This window comes from Solenopsis invicta, chromosome 1 (genome assembly GCF_016802725.1).
Source record: "Solenopsis invicta isolate M01_SB chromosome 1, UNIL_Sinv_3.0, whole genome shotgun sequence".
In the NCBI taxonomy this organism is placed as follows: Eukaryota; Metazoa; Arthropoda; class Insecta; order Hymenoptera; family Formicidae; genus Solenopsis; species Solenopsis invicta.
This window is the reverse complement of record NC_052664.1, coordinates 10,564,533-10,583,944: the sequence shown is the minus strand read 5'-3', so window position 1 is coordinate 10,583,944 and position 19,412 is coordinate 10,564,533. Positions and strand designations below refer to the sequence as shown.

The window sequence follows — 19,412 nt, the reverse complement described above, 5'->3', positions numbered from 1 at the left end:
CACTATCATTCTCGCGATGAATGTAACAATTATGTCACAACCATTATGTCATAATATTATTATTACATCATTAACCCCATACATTATTAATCTCACGATGCATGTAACAGAACAGTTATATCTATAATTGTCAAAACGCAATCTCCACGATGACAGCGGCTCACGAAGTAAGCACAACGCGAGAACCAATGAGCATTTTGGAAAAGCGGCAACAATAAACTTCGAGAGACTGCGACTATCGATTTAACACGGATTTTTTCAGAAAAGAATATTATTTTATTAGTTTATTTTTAGCTTGTTTAGATTTTAAACTCATAAATAATATGTTAAGCAAGTATTCATTAGTGGGTGATAAGGTAATAAGCATAGGATGTAATTTACCGGTAAAAAAGCCGAATATAAATAATTAAAGTCAATAGCGTTTAGAATAATAGATATCACCAGTAAAAATGCAAGTACCAGCTAGATGTAAGATTAGTTGTATAATATTAATCGTAATACGATTACTGCCATATTACAGTCAATCTAAAAAAATCATAGAAAACGCCAGATTCTGTCTGTAATTTTTTGTGTGTAATTTTTTCGGTACTTTTTTCGGCAGTTTTCATAAGGGTGTGTGTGTGTGTGTGTGTGTGTGTGTGTGTGTGTGTGTGTGTGTGTGTGTGTGTGTGTGTGTGCGTGCGTGCGTGCGTGTGTGTGTGTGTGTGTGCGTGTGCGTGTGTGTGTGTGTGTGTGTGTACACGAGGAAGAGAGAAAAAGAAAGACAGTGGACCGAGAAGAAAAGAAAAAGTAAAGCGGCAAAGAACGTACTTTTCGGTTATTGTACTTATTTATCTGTAATTATGCAGGCGAACCAGCATTCGTGCTGTACATTTCAGTCTCGAGCCGCCGGGCGGCGAAAGCCCTATGATGGGAGTAAAATCATGGCAGAAAAACGCCACAGCGCGGCAGATGAGGAGTCAGTATGTAATGGAAGATGTTCAGAGTCGATCTTAGATTAAGTTGGAGAGTATATTATTGTCGTTTATTTATGTTTTTTTCAAAATGTATATTAGTTTAATTTATTTTTGGTTATTATACAAGTGGCACGAAAAAATCGGTGCATGAAATCTAATTTTGAACAAGAACCGTGCGATTTTCGGGAGTGCGCATAAATAATATGAAGGATGCGTAGACCGTGAAAAAGAATCGCGAGTGCGGCAATGTAAAGAATTATTTGACCGTATGCGTGGTCAGAGAATGTGCGCGAAATAGGAACATAAGAAACGATTACGCAAGGCTAAACACGAAACAGCGAGCGCAAGTGATACTTATAATTAGTTGTAAAGAAAGACATTAATAAACATTGTTAATTTTATTATAAAGTGAATGATGGTAAACTTGAGTCATTACGTACCTATCGTCATTACCCGATTCTCAGTGAACCTCAGGGCGTAGGTGGAAATAAAACAATAAAATTAACAAAGTGTATGATCACGAGTGCATTTCTTATCCGACGGACCAGAGACGTCTAGAGTATCATTGGTATCAATTTTAAAATACACTTATATAACCCAAATATTAATACAATTTAAAGGACATTTTGACTAACATCTTTGATATTTTAAATATAACATTTAAAAGAAAATAATGAAAATTATCAGATATAATAATAGTATATATTACATTGAATCACGTACATTAATCAGAATCTCAGGAAAAATGCTTTTTTCTTTTAGATTTTTTGTGCCTTTAACTAAATAAAATTTGTCATAACATTTAAAAACTCGTCACATTGCACTGTTCTAATGTTTTACTTCTTAATTCATTTTGATCTATCAGTAAAGATTAAAATTTTTCAAAACGCTCGTTTTTTAGTTGCGTATTTGCGCAAGCAACTCTTTTAGAACAATGCTTATATTATTTTTCTTTGGTTTTATTGTTTTGTTAACGTTCTCAAAAATATTCGCAATTTTTGAATTATAATTTTTAGTTTCTTCTATATTTTTTGTTCAACTATCTTGTATATTGATGCTTGTATATTATCTACACCCTCATTATTTTTTTCATTATTTTCTTTTTTATTGCACGTATCAAATCGAAGCTGTATTTAAATCTTTAAGTAAATCCAATAAATTTATTGGTTTACTACGTTTTTCTCCATTGAGGTCATGCATTTTCTCAAAATACTTGTCGGCTTTTTCTTTTCTGTGCCAGTAGATTTTATAATACAATTAATGAGTGGAAAATAGGCTAATGAGAATCAGCGCGGTTCAAAGAGCGCAATCATAAGTATAGATATTGAATCATTTATTTAATTCAAAATTACAAAACAAACATTTCGACTCGCTTTGGAGTCAGCTGCAGCGTGACAAAAAATAGAACAGGCAATAGAAATAGAAGCCGTCATCAGTCATCGAAAACGGGAAGCATCCCAGTCGCCAACGGTTTGACAAATCCGTGGTGGCATTTTTAACAGTGAAAATATCGCAAGAGATGATCCTTAACTGTATAACTGTCGTGTAATTATTTTGAATCTCGAAAAATTATTCTAATTGAGACTATATTTTCTCATCGTCGTGTCGCAAAAAATGACACTTCACCATATAATTGTCAAATGATTATTTTAGATGTCGAAAAATTATTTTACTTGCGATTGTATGTACTCATGGATCTCATTTCGAGCTGATGACGACTAATGAAGCTTGAGATAAGTTTTGTTTGAAGAAATCAATTTCTTTTGACGAAGTAAGCACTCAAACGTTATTTGTTTCACCCCAACACGTGCTCACGGGTCCGAATTACAGTTAGTCCGTACTAACTGATCGGAATATTCCGTCTTACTTGAACGTTACGCAGGTGGTTGAAAATAATCAACGGCAAATTCAAATGTATGAATACTGTAAGAGAATCTTAAACATAACAATTATCGAGCGAGCTATAAGGAGCATGATAGCGAATAGTAGCCGAATGGGTCACAGAGGAAGCGAGGGCGCAGAGCGTCAGGTGACGAGAAAAGGGAGCAGGATTGAGGAGACGCCCCGTGGGCGCCCACGAAGCATGCGAGGAGGAGAACATGCTCCCTCTTTGGACGGTTGCTTCTTCCCGTCTTTCCTTCTGACTTCGCGATCCACCTATCCCCTCCATACAACCGCTCTCGGTCCCTACTATGCTACAGAATAGGCTTGTTTTCTATTCCTGCACTAGACTGCACTGGAACGTTTCTTCTTGCTTTCACTAACTTTCAAATATATATCTATTTCATTTTAAGTGCACACTAATTCAGGGAGTTCAGGAACAGAAAACAAACGGTATGTGCACGTGACTCGCGCGTGTGGAAGGGAAAGCGGAAAAGCTCGAGCTATAGTTTGTGAGCCATGCCTGGAGGAGAGCATCGAGAGCGCGGTATGAGTGTCACGTGTAAGAAAGTCGGGATTAAAAATTTGAGTTTTGGTTGGATAGAGTGAGAGAGCTTCGGGGCGTAGTAAGGCCTCCTCCGCTCACTATTAATTATTCTCATTATTATTAAATTAAATTATTCATTACGCGGTTCTTTGGGAAACTTAATTCAAGTTGTGCAAAAGATACGGCGTACCACGTGCGTAAAGTGGTATCGGATTACGTAATTACTGCTCTCCCCGGTTCGGTTTCCGACCAGTTAACCGTCAATACATTCACGTTCGGCAAAAGTAATTATTATAGTTATTGTAAATCTATTTGAGCCAGACAATAAATACGTTCGTGACATTTTGTGCCATATACAAAAGCAGTGAGTTATCTCTAATTTTCATCCTGACCACCCAACTCCATGAACAAACGAAAAAAAAGTGAACGCTGACTCTTTATCGATTTGCTGTAAAGTGCAGTATCTTACAAATACCAAAAATATATAGAATAACTTGACGGTAAGTCGAATATTACAAAAAAATTAATTAATCTTGTATCATTTTGACGGATTAGATCGATTATAATTTACTCAATAATGAAAGATACGCATGATGCAAATATTCGGTGTCCGTTTGTAAGTTGAAACTTTTATCTTGTAAATGGATATGTAGCATTTCGGAAATCAACCGCCTGCCCAAGTAGCGCTCATTATCTAAGATGTTGATGTTCTCCCAATCAAATTCGTGATTACAAATAAGTCTGTGTTCTGTAATTGCAGAGTGACTGTGCGTGTTCCAATTAATGTGGTTGCGATGTTCATTAATTCTTGTTTTTTAATTTCCTGCTGGTTTGGTCCACAATATCTATACTTATCAATATCTATACTTATGATTGGGTTCTTTGGCCGGTATTCATAGTCGATTCTTATATTTAAGATCATCTTAAGTATCATCTTAAGATGCCATCAACCAATCAGAGAGCCGTATTAACATCTTAAGACGTTACTTAAGACGATTTTGAAATAAGAATCGACTATGAATACCGGCCTTTGAACCGCGCTGACTCTCATTAGCAGCCTATTTTCCACTTAATTGTATTTCAATTTCGAGAGTCCGGAACTAATCAATTGTTTAAATTTTGTGAGTTTTAATATTTTATTTGGTACTGGTATTACAAAGTGAAAGATAGAATATATCGCAAGTTACATTATGCGTAAAGCGTGAGACACACAAAAAGCGGAAGAGAAAAGGAGGCGGAAAAAGCCAGACGTGGCAAGTACCAACATAACGAAAAATAACTAAATGTCATGTGTGTTGTTAATCTATAGCAAACAAAAAAAGCGCGAGTTACAAAAACTAACAGATTTCATGTAACGGTAATATCAATGATACGTACATTTTCTTTAGAATTCACCAACGTTGGTGACACTTATCTGCTTTTTGTTGCATTATACATAATTGGTTAAATAAACATTATTTTTTATCTTTGTTGCAATATTAGCCCAGATCTTTTCTCTTGAAATGCATTTTGTTATTAAGAAGATGAAATTTAGTTTGTACAATCTCCAATAGTTTTATTGTTATTTTATGAGTAAATTGTGTAAATATTAAAATATTTAATATTATTTATACATATCTGTAATAAATCTTTAAAAAATAATAAACTGTAATTGCTAAATATTTTAATTATTATTTTCATTAATTATTATTTTATAACTAATTATTCTTCTTTATATGTATATATGTTGCATATTTTTTAGATATTTGACAATGTACATACAATCAAATATCACACAAACCAATCTCACGGAGATAACTGATCTTACTGATATTATTGTCAATAATAAACAGAACTTTACATTAGTAGATGCGGAAAGTATTCGCGAAAATAAACCGCTTTCTTTCCATAATAAAAACAACATAGAACCTGTCAAATCTGACAGTGTACCCTCTAATAATTTAAATTTTGATTTAAAAACGCTTTCGACTACATCACCACATAGAAACACTATTTTAAAATATTATAATAAAATTTATAATACTTTAAATCCTCCATTAAGGGGGTATCCTAGTTTAGGAGACTGAAAAAAAATAATTTTCATAATTTTTTTTTAAAGAAAAAATAATGTTAATAGTTTTTTAACTTTTTGCATCTTTTAGTATAACTATTGTAGAGTACAAAAAATTTTTTATTCCAAAAAGCATTGTTATTTATAAACAAACAAATTAAATTTTAAATTTTACGCGTTGCCGTTGCTTTTGTACAATCTCAGAATTTTAATTCTTATTTAAAATAAAGAAACAATAAACATTTATAATTTTCGTATAGTTTTATTCTATATAAAGCTAAAATATTAAAAAAATATATATAAATTAAAACTTTGTGCGACTTTAAAAAAAAGTTTATATTTCTACTAAGTCCATCATTTTATGCAAAAAATTGTTATTCTTGCTTTTTTTAACGAAGATCATATAGAGTAGTAGTTAACTAACGAGCTTCGTACGAAATTATTTGGTAAAATAGTTTTTTTTTAATCGTGTACACAAAATTGAAGAAAATACAAAAAACTGATTTCGAGAATAACGCGTTTAAAGTTTTCAATGTAAAAAATTTGTAGTTATATGAGTACTTACAATATAATGTTTGGAGGCTAATCTGTTATTCCAGGGACCTATTATTCCATACAGTAATTCCTCAGCTTCCTCATTGAAGTCATTTTGAATTATTCGGGCCACCCTACGAGCTGTTCGGGCTTTTTTTGTGCAACTCTGTGCTGTTGATACTCCTGCCTTGATATTCGTTGCGCATTATTTATATTTGCGTAATGCTTGCACTCTGCTCCAATAATAATGTCTATTGCATTCATTACTTTTAATACAACAGTATCCTTCATTAAAAATGCCGGCGGCAAGAAACGCGGTGATTTGAACGATTTTTACACCGCAATTAAGATGCTTTGGCATCAGTTTTCCTATAGTGAAATTAAAGCTTCTATTTACGTTCTGGGTATGTCCATCCAGACATTGTGTTAATAAATCTTCTTTGATAAGTTCAAATAAATTGGAAGTAGACGTTCTTTGATATCTGAATGGAGTGGAGAGGGATGATTATAATTTTTCAATTTATCCGCCGCCTCGAACTTTCGATATTTGCACCAACTGTCGGCTTTGGCTGGACGTTTGTCGTGCCGCGGGTTTTTATTTGTTGAGCATAAATGTTCTAACGTTGCCCATATTGCTTTGCATATCGGACACAGAACTTATATTTCTTATAAAAAGTAAGCTTTTTGATAAAGTCTGTTAACTTTACCACCTAGCTGGTGGTTTTTTTGTGTTTCGGAGTTGCGTGCCCATTCGTTTTTCCACATGCCCAACGCATTCAAACCAGATATATGTATATAAATGCTGATCTATACTTGTTTGACAAATGTTTTTTCTTTATAAATAGAAGCAAACAACTAAGAAGCGGAGCGTGCTACGAACTATGCCCGTCTACCACGCTTCGGTTATAAGCGCTGCATTTACCGAAAGACTTCGAATTTCACTCTAAAATTTTAAGAACATATTTTTGAAGAGTTGTACAAAATTTGATTTATGAAAAAAAATTGATTTTTTTGACCGTGTAAACTAGGATACCCTCTTAAGAACAAAATTGGTTAATATAATATCAAGACATATTTATAGTTACATTTGGAGATATTAAGTATATATTATAACGTTTTTATATAAAAACATGTATTAATTTTTTTTAAATTATTTTCTAAATTATATTTTTCAGCCGCTTAACACATTTACAATACAATTTAATTAATTCTAAAATTATACACAAGTCTACGAAATTTAGGGGAGCCTTATGCTTTGAACTTTGAGAGATGTTTTTATAAGATTTTGATGCGCTGAAAATGACTGCGTTGTTCGTTTTCTTTTACTATCCTCCATTTTTTTAAATAACTGCAAAAACAGTTTTTTTCGAACTTGATTTTTTTATAAATTTTTTCTGATTAAAAAAAAATGATAGCGAGGTCAGCTTTATAGCATTTTACACAGAAATGTTCCCACAATACTAAAAATATTTTTACGCAATTTACAAAATGTTTTATATAAATCGTAAACAAAAAACTTTGATAAAATCGTAAAAAATGGTAAGAAAATTATAAATTTTGAATTAAAAAAATCAAGTAATTTGAAAAAAAAATTTTTTAAATATTTGTCCATTTAAGGTTTATAGCTGTATGTTTCTAGTTTAAGTCTTTTTTTTTAAATTAATTTTCGACCATTTATTAAAAAGTGTATAATTATTGAATTATTGAATTTAAAGCATGAGTTCCCGCGCGGCGTCACCTAAGTGCGCGATCAGCCTCGAGAGGACATCATAAAAAAATAAAAACCAAAAAATATTGTTTTTGTAATTACTTACAAAATGGTGATGAAAAGAAGAGAGAATCTCCTTTCGAGTATGATCGCGTACTGTAGGTGACACCGCGCACGTGATGCATTTATGCTTTAAATTCAATAATTATTTAAAAAATGGAAAGTGATGGAAAAAACGGACAACGTAGTCGTTTTCCGTGCATCATAATCCTATTGTAACATCTTTCAAAGTTCAAAGCACAAGACCTCCCCCCCACCCCTCTAAACTTTGTAGACCTGTCTTTTTCCTAATAGTAGTTTCAATTATTATACATATATTAGCTGTATCCAAAAATGAGTCACCAACAAGAAAACCTAGAATGGCTAGAGGAAAGTTGATGGACAAATGTAGAAATATGATATATAAATGTGGTGATAAGTATTACGTTAAGAAAAGGAAAAGTAAAAATAGTAATTCAGATGAGCAACAAGAGAAAATATTTGAGAAGAGTACAATAATTGAAATAATCTAGAGGAGAAGAGGGTAATATAGCACTTATTACCATTTCATTGAATAACTTTGTTTATAATCAATATTTTATATTGAAACTGGAACGATTTTATTCGTCAAAGTGTTGTTTAACAGATTCTAAACTCAAAGTAATGAAATATTTATTACTTAGGACGTGATTTATAAAAGTATACACATTGCATAACCGGTAGACGAAAAAAAGTGATGGTAATACGGCTAGCCTAAAAATAATTTAAAAAAAATCAATTTAGTGTAAAATAACACAATATTTTGTTAAAAAAATATATTTAAAAAATTTTTTATTGTTTAGAATTTTCTTGATTTAAAATTTTCTTGTGTTTAAAGACTTTAGAGATATCATTAGAAATATCATTTTATCCTCATTTAACATTAAACAACAAACATAAAATGATATGTTTAATATTTCTAAACATCGCCTTTAGAGTAACAATCGATTTATCGAAGAAATATGTTAATATGAAAATTTTGTTTAAAAAAACCATATTAACAAAATCTTATTTTATTGTTTAATTTTGAACAACTCAAAGTGTGTACAGCCGAATAAAAAGTTAAATAACAAGAAACATTTTAGTGTACATACATTCGTGTGATAATACGCTCAAGTTTTAAAACAATGAGGAAGTATGTATGTTTAATTAAATGGTAAAATATACTTTGAAAAAGTTTAGAAGTGCTCAAAAGTAAAAATTAGCGTTATAACAATTGTCAATTATTATGTTTTGGCATACTAACGCCACTAAAAAACGGTGGGTTACTAATTGAATGACTCCATAAACAATTGTTAGAATTCATCACCTAATAACGGAGATAATGGTGGTAGTCGTAATATCTACAGTAGCTATAATATTCTCTATTCCTCTAATAAATACATAATTAAATAGTTAGATAACATTGTTAAATGACAAGTTATAATGTGCAACTAATTATCTTCTGTTGTATTAAAACTATGGTAAATATATTTTAAATAATGTATTATTTTCAGATATTCAACGAGATATATTATGGCTAAAGCACAATATAGAACTTTAGACTGAAGTTATTGAAAAATAAGCTACAATTTTTTAAACAAGAAGAAACTTTGCAATTCAAAACGAGTTTCTTAAAGAATGGACACCTAAAGATAAATCAAACAATATATTTGGTAAGATATTATCAATCATAGAGTGCTTCTTAATTTGTATTTACATAAATAATTATACATACATGTATATATAAATGTATAAATATATAAATATATGAATACACACACACAGAGTGATTATTAATGAATGTCCCCACTCTTTACCACAGGAGCATGCATTTGTAATTTCTAATATAATTATATGTTACAAATACGTATCCGTCAGTAAATCATGCTCCTATGGTAAAAGTGGGGACATTCATTAATAATTACCCTGTATATATGTACACACACACACACACACACACACACGCACACGCGCACGCGCACGCGCACGCGCACGCGCACGCGCACGCGCACGCGCACGCGCACGCGCACGCAGCACGCACGCACGCACGCACGCACGCACGCACGCACGCACGCACGCACGCACGCACGCACGCACGCACGCACGCACGCACGCACGCACGCACGCACGCACGCACGCACGCACGCACGCACGCACGCACGCACGCACGCACGCACGCACGCACGCACGCACGCACGCACGCACGCACGCACGCACGCACGCACGCACGCACGCACGCACGCACGCACGCACGCACGCACGCACGCACGCACGCACGCACGCACGCACGCACGCACGCACGCACGCACGCACGCACGCACGCACGCACGCACGCACGCACGCACGCACGCACGCACGCACGCACGCACGCACGCACGCACGCACGCACGCACGCACGCACGCACGCACGCACGCACGCACGCACGCACGCACGCACGCACGCACGCACGCACGCACGCACGCACGCACGCACGCACACACACACACACACACACACACACACACACACACAAACATATATACACATAATTATTATGTATAATTATTATATAATTATATATAGAGAGTGATTATTAATGATTGGAACTACTTTTTACCATAAAAGCATGATTTACTAACGCATTTGTAATTTCTAATATGATATTGAAATTACAAATGTGTCGATAAGTCATGCTACTATGGTAAAAAGTTGTTCTAGCCATTAATAATCACCCTGTATATGTATATACACCCAAGGTTTTTGATTCTGTCCATGGGAAAATTTTCTAAACTGAGAAATCGCTATCTTTCTACATACTTACAGTTTATGATTAACGTAACAACCACACCCCAAGCGTATTCTTGCCGGGTTGGTGATAAACGGTAAGGGGAAATAGAAGATAAACTCGGCTTCACGTATGCGTAAACGTGCCAAATATTTCCAAGTCTAACCGAAATTATCCTTTATTCGTTCTCTGGCCCATAAGCTAGCGTGCGTTTTTCCCCCTACATCAATTATCACACCCTCTCTTATCTAAGATAGCAGTTTAGGTTCGGTCTATAGTTTCCTAATAGCGATTTCGGCTAGGGCACACCAGTTGCACATTTCAGGTGTCGGTGCAGCTTTCGTGTTTGGCTAGTCAAATAATGTCAGTCTCTCAGTGGTGCCGCGTGTTTGTCTGGGCTCGATACACCTCACAAATGCATATTGGGTGTACACAAAGTGGACCTGAGAAAATAGTTGGGACCAGTTTGTGTGTCACCGATAAGGTGGCACACCGATGTGCCTCAGCCGAAATCGCTATAAGTCTATGGTAACGACCAATAAGCTCTAGTTGTTTCATTAATCATGAACTGCGAGTATATAGAAAGTGGTGACTTCTCAGTTTGAAAAATTTCCTCATGGACAGAATCAAAGTTCTTGTACACTGCGGTGCAATGATTCGAAAGATCATACTAGATGGCTGACTTACCGACGCCACAGTCTAACATATACAATGTACGCTAGATTGTGATGTCGGTAAGTCAGCCATCTATCCTTCGAATCATTGCATCGCACTGTACACATAATATATGTATATTTAAGGACATATTTAATTTTATTTTTTTTAGATTAACAGATTGTTTTCCGTTTATTAATTTTTTAATTTGGTATATCAATAAGTCAAATTAACCAAATAAGCAATATTATATCAATATAATTTTTTGATAAATAATATATACGTAATATAACATTGTATATTGTGTATAGTTATTTTTGTTGAGTAAGAATGTAATATGTAAGACTGCTGTTTGGTTACTGATATTGTTAGTGTTTATTGAATAATACATTGTTCTAATTTTTTTTAGTCATTAAACATCAATATTGAATGTGTAATTGAGCTACAGAGAACAAAGCCTCTTAACAGAAAACAACCGTATGCAATTCAATTTTATATACTTACAGAAGGACCATATGCAGAAGAAGTGGTTACAAAAATATGCACATTATTCGCAAAAATGCTGTTTTGAGAAAGCGTTTAGATTTTCAAATTTAGTTTACATAAGTATATCAAGTACTTATATAATTTTTCTGTTATTCAGCTATTTCAGAGCCATATAGTAGTTCTTTCTCTTCTTCGTGGGCCTACGGATCACTCCCTTACACCCCCCATGTGTATGCGTACGTGCGTGCGTGCGTGCGTGTGTGATTTACTATTCTTATTTGCACATTCTCAATGTCTCTCTCGCCGTGTGACAGATTTCCTAGCCTTGTAAACGTCGTTTTTTTACACTGTCTGAGTGCAACCGTTGTGTATCCGTTTCAACTTGTGTGAGATTGGAACTGTGTCTGATTGGGAGCGTTGTGTGTCCGATTGAAAAACCCTGCGGTGTCCGACTGGTTTTGTGCGCACACATCTGGGACCTTTCCATTAAATTTTGTATTACTTCTTGAACTATTGATTGAGTTAACAACATATGAGAATACAGATTACCAATGAATTGTATAATGGATTTATCCAGAATATTTTTAAATTCCTTAAATTTTGATTGTATGTTAAAAGTATAGTTCCTTCCTGTAATTTCTTTTTGTGTAATTTGAATTTCACCATTAAAAGAGCAAATAAGAATTGATAACTTTTAGTACATTTACTTGTTATAAACAAATTACTATTAGAATTTTTTAAATTATTAATTAAAATAATACCGAAATGGTACTTTCAAATTGTCAATAGATTGGAAATATACAGGCTAATAAGAGTATATCTTATTAGCCTGTATATTTCCAATCTTATCGCGGTTGTTAATGCGCAAGTTTAAACAATTAATTTTCTTGCCACTGAACTTGCGCATTAACAACTGCAATATACTCTTATTAGCCTGTATATTTCCAATCTATATTAATCCTTAAACACATAAGTGGGTCTGAGAGACCCCATATGAAGTTTCAAACGCTTCCTGTGTGAAGACGAAATGAGATAGGAGGTTCGGACCAAGACGTAAAAAAATTAGAAATCTCCTTTTTTGATTGATATGGTTGATCAACTTTTTTGGTCAACTAGAATTCGAACGGCACGGTAGCAAAGTTTTGTTAGGGTAAATGCGACCCATATAGTGTGTAAGTGAAACTTTTTTGTGAGTATTTTACATAAAAAAGCTGGACAAAATACGTTCGAACTGGTCGGTTTGCAGATGTTACTCGCATGTACTCTGTCCAAATGTTGGAATACTATAAAATGCTGTAGAAAAGGGAGTTTTTTCCAAAATATATCATGAAACACATCAATTTTCAATTTTAGACACGATTAATCAAAAATACCTCATATTCGCCTTGTTACATAAGTACATTTTTTAATAAAAATGATAATAATATAATTTTTTTTCAAAGTATGAATCTTTAGCTTTAAAACGCCGTATTGTAAAGTCTTTAAAAGTTTTTTGTTGCAAAGATATGATTTTTTTTTTAAAAGTGGATTTTTAGATGCCCAAAAATACTTCATATTTTCCATGTTACATAATTATAGTTTTTAAAAGGAATAACTTTGCCAAATATTATTTTGAAAATGTGACTCTTTAGCTTTAAAACGCCGTATTTGAAAATCTTTAAAAGTTTTTTGTTGCAAAGATATGATTTTTTGAAGGAAAAGTGGATTTTTGACCAATTTCTCATTTTTGCTTAATGGTTTTTTCTTTATATAACTTCACAATAAATTATTTTTTGGCAATGCCAATTGTGCAGTCACACTCCTGAGATTCTGAACTTGCATTAAAAAAAAAAAAGATTTGTAAAAAAATATTGATTGTAATCAAAGTTATAGTTTCTCAAAGTTAAAAAAGTGTCCCAGATCCGAAAATGTGTTTCCGTATTTTACAGGATCGGTGTGTTTAAGGGCTAAGTTATGTTTAGTTATAATATGTTTTTATAGATAAACCTTTTGTAAAAAGACCTCCTGCAGTCTGTTGGATAAACTTAATTATTTTGAATATTATGTGTATTTTAAATGAAATATAAGTTTATTTATAATAATAAATTTTTTTCCACACAAACAAAAATTTCTTTTAAAAAAAAAACCAAATTATTTTTCAAAATAATTTTGCTTTTAAAATATTTTATTTATAAGGAGTACACACTGTGAGGTACTTACAATTGCTTTATTCGAAATTACATTTGTGGGCATTTAAACGAAAATATTTAAATAAACGTATTGATGTCTTTTAAACGGAGCAGCTGATTGAAAATCGAGTGCTTAGCAACTGTTAAACAAGACACCGTAACGCCCTGCATTTATTAATAAAATTGCAATTTTTAATTTATGTTAGACGGCCTATTACGCCTTACAACTCTTTAAAATACTTTTTTTAATCATCAAACGATATTGAACGTGTAATTGAGCTACAGAGAGCAAAATCCCTAACAGAAAACAACCATACGCAATTCAACCTTATATTTACCGAAAGACTACATACAGAAGAAATAAGAAGAATTTACTTATATTAATGTAGATTCAACGGTTAGGTATCAATTTAAATATGTATTGAAAGCGTTCGATACATTATTTAAATTATTTTATACTTTTGGGGCGTGTTATCCTGCTCAATCAGAACATTTATCAAACATTATACATTATTCAAAGGTCAGTTTACAAAATTGAAATCTAATGAGATAAGTATATTCCTTAGATATAAAATATCTTATGTGATAAGTATTTTCCTTAGATATAAAATATTTTATATCTAAGGAATATACTTATTATATTAGATTTCAATTTTGTAAACTGACTTTTGAATAATGTAGTATAAATGTTCTGATTGAGCAGGATAACACGCCCTTCATTTCATTACACGAACGCTTTCATTACACTTTTAAATTAATACCTAACCATTGAATATATTAATATAAATTCTTCTTATTTCTTTTGTATGTAGTCTTTCGATACGTATATAAGATTGAACTGCGTATTCTGGTATGGTTGTTTTCTGTTAGAAACTTTGCTCTCTGTAGCTCAATTACAAGTTCAATATCGTTTGATGACTAAAAAAAGTTAGATCAATTTATTATTCACTAAACACCAACTAACAATATTAGTAATCAAGTAACCGTCTTATATAATACTGCAATATTCTACTCAACAATAGTAACATTATACACAATGTATAACATCTGTTATATTACATTTATACATATAATTCATAAAAAAATTATAGATGATGATATAATATTGCTTATTTGGTTAATTTAACTTATGGATTTACCGAATAAAGCATTAAATTAATAATTAAGTTTATAAATTAAACTATAATTAAGCTATTGTGTATTAAAATACTATTATATGCATTCTTTGATAATAATTGTTAATATTCCTGTTAAATCAATCAAAACTTATTAAGTTGATGATGGATCATGAACTGAAAATAAAGATAAAAGATATAAATATTAATCATAAAAGATTTTAATGATTAATGTTTATATATACATTTGACAACACAATTAAAGCATCATCTATTCTGATTCTCAAAAATAGGCGAAATTCAAAAAAGTTTAATTTTGTCAAAAATGATCGTAAAGTAATGTTCAGAAAAGCATTTTAAAGCTCAAAATCTTTAGTTTTGAAATTGATAATTCATTAAATGATTTACTCGATGTTTACTACACGGATTTAAATAGGGACGTGTTAAATCTCAAAATTTTTTACAAATTTTACAAAGTTCCACAACATGAAATAAAAATTGTGCACAAATGCAGTTTACAGTGTTTGAAAGCATGAATCCTTATCTTTAATTTGTGTACTTATTGAGTGTTGTATAATGTTTTTTCACCGAGTTATTCAACACTGAAGCAACAATGGTCTTTTTTGCTTTAATGTTGGATAACTCAGTGAATAAAAATTGCATAAAACTCATTAATAGAGTGTAAATTAAAGATAAGAGTTTATGTTTTTGAAAGATGTAAACTGCATTTGCAATTTTTAATTTATGTTAAATAATCTTGCAAAATTTATAACTTTGTAGTCAATTCCACCAATATTCAATTTTCATAAGGATTGTGCGGGGTTTTTTGTATGTTTTTTTTTAAATGTGAATGAATTAAAGATAACAAAAGTGACAATAAAATCAATAAATTAAATGATAAATGATTAAATATATGTAACTATTTATACATGAGCTAGTAATCACGCTTGATTTTTATTTCAAATTTGTCTTAAGTAATATCTTAAAATACTATTGTAGCTTTGTGATTAGTTAATGACATCTTAAGATGGTATTTTAGACGATTTTAATATAAGAATTACCAGGATTGGAAACGTTACTTTAAAAACATAATGCGTTATCGTTACTGTTATTTTTTGTAAAAAAGTAATTAGTTATTGTTACTCGTTATTGATTTCATAAAGTAGTGCGTTACTGTAATCGATACTTGGAAAATAATAATTCGTTACGTTTTCGTTACTTTTTTGTAATGCTGAAGTATTAAGCTGTTAGATTTTAAAATTACATTATTTAATAATCAATACTATATGTAATAATAAGTATTAAAACTTCAAGTTCTCCAAAATATAATTATGTAGAATATAGCTTTTTTTATATCTATTAAACTTGTATAACAATTTTTCTAATTCTTTATATTAATATTTTATTTATTTTTTATTTTTTTATAATATACAATTTTTATTAAAATTTAGATTAAACATTGCTTTTAGATTTCAAATCTCGTCACATTTTAAATCTCAAAATTAAATGCAAATTTTTTCAATAATATTTTACAAAAGAAATATTAAGTTTTTATATAACAATAAATATAAAGTTTTAAAGGAATTCTGTACGATTTGTGTAAAGAAAAAACATTATCAGTTATTTGAATTTTTGTCAGGAAATTATTAAACATATTAACATATTAACATATTAAAAATTTAACATATTAAAAATTAGAGAAAAACAGATGTTTTTTTGTGTTCAAATCGTGTGGAGTCCTTTAATATAAAAAAATGAGAAAAACTTATTTAGTGTGTGATAAAAAAAACATTCCACGTACACTCAAGAATATCATTCTTTTATTGAATCTTATTACAATTGCGATTTGTAATCATATTTGAATGATTGTGATTGATTACGTGATGATTAATCAAATATTGATGAATACAACAAATTAATTTTAAACTAATTTAATGATTAATCACATATTTACACAAATTTTCCAGTTGTATGTACATTGAGCATTATTTTAATTCAGTAAAATTTACTGTTATTTGATTTAAATAGAATTATTCATTCGGAATACTTGTATCCAATCACGACTCCAACGCTCAATCAGCGCTTGATCGATTGAATAGATAATAAGGAACTAAAGTAATGATAAAAAGAATGGCTAAATTTGTTACCGTTACTATAAAAATATAACGACATTAACGATGTAACCATTATCGTTACAGAAATAAAAAAGTAACACTTGTTACTGTAAAAAAATAACAAAACGATAACAACATCCAACTTTGGTACTAATATGCCAATACACGATAGCTGACAATTGCCATCACTTTAATAGAGCGAGCATTTTTGTCGGCAAAAGTATGCTATTTATTTTTTTGCTCGGATTGCTTTACTAGTTTGTTGAACAATTTAGTGATTTTACAATACTTTTCACCGTTTGAGCACTGATCTTCAAGTCACCAGAAGAAAGTTGTTATTTTATCCTTAAAAGTCACTTTATAAAAACAGTTACTTACACTGATAATATCATTTAATCCACTAGTATAAATTGGTGATGGAGCAATTTCCTTCTTGAATCTATTATTAGAAGTTGGTTGAAAAGAAAGAATTGGTCACGGTGGAGCATTTTCAGTCTTTGGTGAGTTGGAAGCTTTCCTCTTTTTAGCCCTTTTCAGTAGAATTATTTAATCTCATTGTTTTCTGGGAGTTACAGTCTGATTCTTTTTGAGAGAGTTAAATTCATCCTCATCCATGTAGTAGAAAGTCTTTCGATTCTCTAAGTTAACCAATCTAGCTTCAAGAGATTTAATTTATCTGTTAGATTAATTGTTGGATTGTTTAGTGGATTTGGATATCAATACACAAGCTTCTAGTTTAATTATAAAATTCAGTTTACTTATGCTGCTACATGTTTAGACATGTTCACCTAATAATGGTTGAAGTAGATCTGACGCAATCATTCTAGAAACGACGCTCGCTACATTCATACTTTTACAATTCCATAAATAGCTCCACGCTAACCATCGCATAGTATAAATGTACTCATACCTCAACACCATCATGTAGTAGACAATTTTTCTTTATCAAAGATAAACATTTTATTCTAAGTGCTACAGACTCGTCACAAGAGTTACCCTCAAGCAATGGTTGCCCCTCTCTCCTAGATAGAATTCTTGGGGTCTGCCTCTGTAGAGAGTGGTTTGCCGGGTTTACTTGGAATACCACCTGAGGTACAAGTATCTTTTTAAATTTTAGCCATTGCTTCAAAATTGCTAATTTTTGGTCCATCCGGAGTATTTTGTTTTCTCGATACCATCCGGTGAGCATTCCCCAATGTACCTTCAAAGAAATCGCCTGATGGGGGACTAGATAATCCACACGGGGTAACATTTTAAAAATAGTTTTTAATACATTATTTTGTTTTTGTGATACTACTCAAATTATTTTCAAAAATATATAAATTAAATATTAATATTTATTAAATTCAAATTTAAAAAATCATTCTAGAGTTACAATATTTATCCCTGAAACATGTTTGAGGAATATAAAATTTTAAAATATTGCTGGCAAAAGGAATAAAACCTGAAATAAATTGAGTGTATACCTTAAAATCCAGAGGTCTTCGAAATATTTATATTTCGAAATTTTGCAATTTAACTTGAAAGATTTTGGAGGTATACTCCAAAATGTCGGGGACAAAGTCAAAAGTGAAATTGGAGGTTATCCTGAAATTTAGGGTTTCTATTTAGGAGTAATCCCCAAATTTCGGAGTATACACTGAATTCAATCTTTACCCGGGAATATTTGGAAAAACATTTTGAAATTTGAGGGTTACCCCCAAAGAGAAACCCAAAATTTCGGAGTTTATCCCGAAATTTTAGAGTAAACCCTTAAAAATTCAGGGTATATCCCGAAATTTCGGGATTTTTTCTGTAAGGGTTATTCTGGAGTCTATCATTTTGGAGTTTGGATGCAGATTACTCGCGTATATCCTAGATATCACACAAAATTTATGATAAATATTTATTACTATTTATTTTTTTAAATTACTATATAAGTATTTTATGTACACAAAGGAAAAATTATAAATTTTTTTTTAATGTTAAAATGTAGATTATATCTTTTTTACAATATTTATGGAAAATAAAAGAATAAATATTTGTTGTAATATCATTTACATATTTTTATAAATAAAAAATTTATGTGATATTTACGATAACTCTTTATAAACTCTTTATAACTGTTCAATTAGAGCCAATTAGCTACTTAAAAGTGTTATTAAATAATATATTATAAATGTTGAAGAATATTTTTGATAACGATACCAATTAATCTTGTCTGTACTTTTTCAGGTCGGCCATCCATCATCAATGCAAAATATTTGGACTTAAGGTGCAGAAGAAAAGAATCAGTAAATAGACTGAAATTGCTGAGGATATTTCAGAAAAAAGAACAACAGCAATATGCGTGACTATATTCATTTTATTTAAAATGTTAAATTTCGCATAAATG

At 31.3% G+C, this 19,412-nt stretch overlaps 1 long non-coding RNA gene across 2 annotated transcripts; it reads left to right on the top strand.

The window, feature by feature from the left end:
• The first annotated feature begins 781 nt into the window (after window positions 1–781).
• On the top strand, window positions 782–19,339 carry LOC120357903. 2 transcript variants are annotated; one of them, XR_005574909.1, is made up of 3 exons: window positions 782–3,884; window positions 9,251–9,409; window positions 19,253–19,339. It is a non-coding gene; the product is annotated as an uncharacterized LOC120357903 (long non-coding RNA). The 2 variants fall into 2 exon arrangements; XR_005574908.1 differs by having other exon boundaries at window positions 789–1,524.
• Window positions 19,340–19,412: the final 73 nt, after the last annotated feature.